The sequence below is a fragment of the Xenopus laevis genome, chromosome 1S (assembly GCF_017654675.1).
Source record: "Xenopus laevis strain J_2021 chromosome 1S, Xenopus_laevis_v10.1, whole genome shotgun sequence".
Lineage (NCBI taxonomy): Eukaryota > Metazoa > Chordata > Amphibia > Anura > Pipidae > Xenopus > Xenopus laevis.
The window spans coordinates 131700798-131706955 of NC_054372.1; the positions used below are offsets into that span (position 1 = coordinate 131700798).

The following is a 6158-nucleotide window of genomic DNA, read 5'->3' on the forward strand; positions in this document are numbered from 1 at the left end:
TATATACTAGAATCTTTCTTCATTTTTGCCTTGTAGAAATGGCTATGTATGTGCCACAAAGGTAATGGCCTTGAAAAAGATTCTTGAAGTAGCAGGAAAGAGTACATGATTTAACAGTGAAGAGAAAGGTATCAGAATAATATAATATATATTTTCTATATATTGTGATGCTTCTGTGCTTGATATTCCCTAACCATTTTGGTTGTAAGCTTTTGCGAGCTTTTTGTAACCCTTGTTTGCTTGCACTATATAAATAAATTATGATGATGGTGCCATTTGCTAACAAACATTTAACCTATAAAAACAGTTTTGCACTGTTTACAAACCTGTGTTTTAACCACTAGTTGGTGCTTTAAACAGGAAATATACCCCACTTGTTTGACATCAATGAATAGGGCTTTTTGCCTATTGTTTTAATGATGGAAAAAAAATATATGGATTTTGCCATTTATTGGGTAGATAATTAGATTATCAGTAAACAACCCCCTCCCTTCCCCTACACTGTGACTATTTATATGAATGAGCCCATAATGCAGAGGTATTATCTGTGCACTTGTAATCTGATCTATCTACCAATCAAGAAATAATTTCACTTTCCCGGATTGCCATGTTTAGCTCAAGAAATACCATCAATAAAAAAGCATAGATTTTTTGTGTGCTTAAAACAATATTAATTCAACAAGTGGGTATACTGCTCCTTTAAGTAGGCCACAAAGCATTCTGAAACATTGGAAGCTTTGCAATTGCAAGTGTTGCAATGCTTCCTATTGAATAAATGGGGAGTGATAAGTGACAAATGAAATCTAAAATCTCAATGTCTTAGTAGGCAGGACAGTCAGCAATGATGTGAGGCTTCTCATATGGCCTGTACACCATTGCTAAACTGAAAGACTGGCAGAGTGATGATCACAGGGAGTACTGCATATCCTTAACGCTAAAGGCCCTAAACAAGCTTTGGTGTCAGCAAAACAGGAGAGATCTAACAACCAGGGATAGGATTAAATGGGCTGTTCACCTTCAAACACCTAGTTGTTTTCAGATAGTTCACCAGAAATAACGACCTTTTACAATTACTTTCTACTGTATTTTCTATGTGTGACACTTTTTCTAATATTGAAGTGTATAGTGTAATTTTTTCCCTTCTAAAGCAGCTCTGGGAGGGGGGTCGCCGACCCTGTAAACTGTTTCATTTAAACATTTAGTTGATACATTTCTTTTCTTTGTCCCTGCTGAGCAGAATCCCTGAGTTTCATTAAAGGCAGCTGTTAGAATTGATACAATAGTTGCTAATACTCCACAGATACTACTGAGAAATGTATCAACTATGGGGCACATTTACCTAGGGTCGAATATCGAGGGTTAATTAACCCTCGATATTCGACCTTTGAAGTAAAATCCTTCGACTTCAAATATGGAAGTCGAAGGATTTACCGCTATTCCTACGATCGAACGATCAAAGGAATAATCGTTCGATCGAACCATTAAATCCTTCTAATCGAACGATTCGAAGGATTTTAATCCATCGAACGAAGGATATTCCTTCGATCAGAAAATTGTTAGGAAGCCTATGAGGACCTTCCCCATAGGCTAACATTGGCCTCGGTAGGTTTTAGGTTGCGAACTATCGAATGGTCGAATAGTCGAACGATTTTTAGTTTTAGTTTGAATCGTTCATTTTGAAGGTCGTAGTCGAAGGTCAAAGTAGCCATATTCGACCATTCGAAATTCGAACTATTTTTCCCTCTATTCCTTCACTCGAGCTAAGTAAATGGGCCCCTAAATGTTGCAAAAAAGGAACTGTTGTAATAAGCATCTGAATTACTGAGCTGCCAGACTCAAACACCAAAGACAGGAACATTAAACTTTAAACTTAGATTTTGAAAAAACTGTAAAAAAATTAAAAATGGACAGTAAATAAAAAAAGTCTTTATTTCTGGTGGGCTATCTGAAAACAATTGAACTGAAAAAAGTGTTTGGAAGTTGAACAACCTCTTTAAGTGTTTATGTATTCTTTTAATAACAACCACACAACTACAGATTGCGCAAATGCATGTGCATGGCCTTAAATTATTATATGGAGTTTGGGGTTTTTACAACTATATTTTATTGTAATTTACAGCCATTTTAAACAGTAATACTATACATAGTTACTAACTTGTTGGTATAATGGCACTTTAGGTCTCATGTTGTCATATTGGGTTGTTTTATTTTATACATCCAAAGGAATTTTTAAACCAGTTGGTCCAGGTTCTTAGAGTAGAACCTCTTTTTTTATATCAGGTAAAATTATCTGTCACACCACGCCATTGCTACTCTTTGCTTCTGTCTACCACTCTTGCCTTTCACTTCTACTATTCGATCCTTTATTATGAAGTAAAATGCTTTCTTTGATATCATTCTAATCTAGGACATGCAAGAAGAAGCCCCAAGGATGTTTTTTCTACCAAATTTTCATGGAGGAAAGGCAATCCGTGGATATACCCAGTGTTCAGCAGCTCTTGGAGTGGTCAATGGTGACCTTAAGTTCACAGAAGTAAGACATGATTGAGAAGATTTATTTTTTATATAGGATGTTTTTTGGCATATAATTAAAAGGAAATCTGCAAAATTTGTAATGCATATTATGCTATAAAACTGGTGAAATGGCAATTAATCCCACCTATAGGTGACCATACAAAGAGATGTTTCCCTTGAAATGGCTTAATTGCACTGCACCATCGTTCAAACTATTATAGGCCCATAATAAGGTCATTGAGGTGACTACCGTATATAAACGTAACACTTTCTTCCATTTTGGTCTTAAAAGAATATTGATCTTTCAGCTGTACAGGTGTCATCATGTAAAAATTGTGTATGTCTATTTTAATGTGCCAAGTTGATGTGATTTTGCTTTGGTATTTTAATTGTAGACCATGCTTGAAAGAGGCATATGTATGAATATGAAATTCCACATGTGATGGTTTACATACAGTATGTAAATAAAGTTCTGCATATTGCAAGTTCTGTCATATGTTTAATATGGTGTATGATTTGAAGTAGCTGCAATTTTCCTGATGGCTTTAACTGTGGCCTATTTTTTCATTTAGGCTCCTTCCTTCCATAATACAAATGCCAAGGAATGGAAAGAATTTTAAAATGTTCCCCACCGTTATACCTACCCTGGAATTGGACATAACAGACCTTCTGGAGGACAGTAAGTTCTTAGGACACCCATTACATTTAGTTAAAGATAACAGGTTATTGATCATTTCATATTTCATATTGATCATTGTGCTCATGATACTTACCTGATAATTGTATCTTATCAGTGCATTTGTTGAGAGGGATTTGAGATTTCAGAAGTTTGATGTAACCTAATGAGAAAAATAGACAAACTGGTTTCTGAAAATAGGTCAGAGTAAAATCTATGATTCTTACAGAATCTGTGTTTTAAAGGAATAGTTCAGCGTGAAAATAAAACTGTATAAATAGGCTGTGCAAAATAAAAAATGTTTCTAATATAGTTAGTTAGCCAAAAATGTAATGTATAAAGACTGGAGTGACTGGATGTGTAACAGAATAGCCAGAACACCATTTCCTGCTTTGCAGCTCTCTAACTCTGAGCTAGTCAGCGAATTGAAGGGGTGCCACACATTCAGTCATCCTCTGTTCCAGTGACTTCTCTTCCATCTTCTTCTTCTGCTCTTAGGTAATGTCTGCCTCACCTTTCTCTTATAACTATCGTTTATTTGGATCATTAGGGTGAGAGAATGTATTTAACATACCACGGGTTGCTCCCTGTCCAGAGCTGACTGAGTATCTAAAAATGACTCCCGAGAAGCTTCAGCAGGAAGACTATGCCAACATATGCCCGCCGGCTGTTCTGTGATGCTTACATGTGTCTGCCCAGATCTCAGCATTTACAAATAGAACACAGTGTGCAAAAGCTGATTAATTCATTGCTTAATTTCCATTCTTTTGGTGTTGCAAAACTTGTGACCTCCTCAGTTCCTATTGCACACCTGCACATAAACCACAGGAAAGTTCCACTGGTTCTGATGCATAGTTTGTTGTCAGATGACTGCATCTGTCTCTGTTCCCCAAGTTTTAAATATGTCTTGAAAGTGGAAGATTAATAATGCCAGAGCTTTTTCAGTTCTCTGTAGTGACCAGTATTATTTGGACACTGTAGTCTCCATATGCCTTTGTTTGTGTTGGACATCCACGTAACACTAGAGAGGTCTAGATGATCAGTTTCTATTGTTTTCTTGATTCAAATCTATGGTAACATACTTTGCAAACTGTAAAATTCTGACTTTTGCTCTTTTTCTACAACTATGTATTATTTTAAGTAAATGGCACTCTAAATTGTTCACTTAGGACAAAACACTGTACAGTACATGTAATAAATATTTATATTTTTGGAAAGAAAATATGCATCTTGTGTCTGTGGTTTCCAAATATATTTAAGTCAGGAAATTCTGATTAAAATAAACAGATATTCATGCATATACTCACCTTATGCAGCTCCAGTCTGTTGGCCAGAGACTCCTGGTACAGATATGGGATCTTTTATCCAGAATGTCCAGGACCTGGGGTTTTCTGGATAACAGATCTTTCTGTAATTTGGATCTTCATACCTTAAGTCTAGTAGAAAATCATGTAAACATGAAATAAACCCAATAGGCTGGTTTTGCTTCCAGTAAGGATTAAGTATATCTTAAGGATGGATCAAGTACTGTTTTACTATTACAGAGAAAAGAAGGAAACAATTGGATTATTTGGATAAAATGGAATCTATTGGAGACAGTCTTTCCATAGTTCTGGAAAGTGAGTTTCTGGATAACAGATCACATACCTGTACAGGTATGGAATCCATTACGGTATAAGGAAAAATGCAGTACTTCAGCTGAGGTTTTCTTAAATCAGCATTCTGGGCTGTTGACTATAATAAGGCATTGATCCATAACATGTGCTGTCATTGCAGCTAATTATTACAAGGCTGATAACCCCTTTTTTCCATAATGGTAGGGTAATAGGTTCCAATGCGTAATAAGCAGCAGATAAGGTATGTGCTGGGTTAGAAGAGCCCTTCTGATGGGAACAGGGGGGAGGTTTTATCCCAGTGAGTAATGACATGGAGTTTGTCCTGAAATGAAGATAGTGATAAGTATGGTTTAATATTCCCTTTAATCCTTTTCTCATTTTCCCTCCTAACAGAAGTTTATTAAAGAGGTAGTTCACCTTTAATTTACTGCAACTTTTAGTATGTTATAGAATGGCGAATGGTTAGACACTTTTCAATTGGTCTTCATTATTTTTTTTTTTATAGTTTTTTTTAATTATTTGCCTTTTTCTTTCAACTCTTCTGACCAGTTTTCAAATGGGGATCACTGACCCCATTTAAAAACAAATGCTCTGTAAAACTACATATTTTTTGTTATAGCTGCTTTTTATTAATCAACTTTGCAACTTCAAAGTGGAGAGCTGCTGAATAAAAACATAAATAACTCAATAACCACAAATAATTTAAAAAATGAATGAATGGTTGCCTAAACTATGGATTGTCTAAGGTTAAGCTGGCCATAGATGCAAAGATCCGATCGTACGAATCATCGTACGATCGGACTTTCCCATCTCCCGACCCGCCACTAACCATTCAGATCAAAGTCTTACCAGTCAGATTAGTTAAAGAACAGATCAGCAATGTTCTGCCCCTGACAGCAATCGTACGATGTCTATGTCCAACCAAAGCTAGTGACAGTCTCCCACTGAAAATCGTACGATCGGCAATACACGCAGAGATATTATCGGCAGCCGACAGAAATTTTCTAACCAGTCCGATCGACCAAACGACCGATCTCCGCTGGACGAAAAATGTCGGGACTCTCCACACACGGTTCGAAAATCATACGAATCCTCGATTCGTACGATCAGATCTTTGCGTCTATGGCCAGCTTTACTGTTATAAACATCCACCCAACCAACCTCTCACCTTGTCTAACACTAAATGATTTGCTACACATAAAAAATGTGCTTTCCACCAGGAGGATGGCAGGTGCAGAATTCTATGAAAAAAACTTTAAAGTTTGCATTGAGTAATGGGGTAGCCTACAGACCCAATTAAGTTCTAGTCTTCTCAGTTGGGTAACTATGGGGGACGTAAACGTAGAAGTTGC

At 36.5% G+C, this 6158-nt stretch overlaps 1 long non-coding RNA gene across 1 annotated transcript; it reads left to right on the forward strand.

The window, feature by feature from the left end:
- Nucleotides 1–40: 40 nt before the first annotated feature.
- On the forward strand, nucleotides 41–3828 carry LOC121399459. The gene is made up of 4 exons (XR_005965044.1): nucleotides 41–128; nucleotides 2408–2533; nucleotides 3087–3193; nucleotides 3741–3828. It is a non-coding gene; the product is annotated as an uncharacterized LOC121399459 (long non-coding RNA).
- The last annotated feature ends 2330 nt before the right edge of the window (nucleotides 3829–6158 follow it).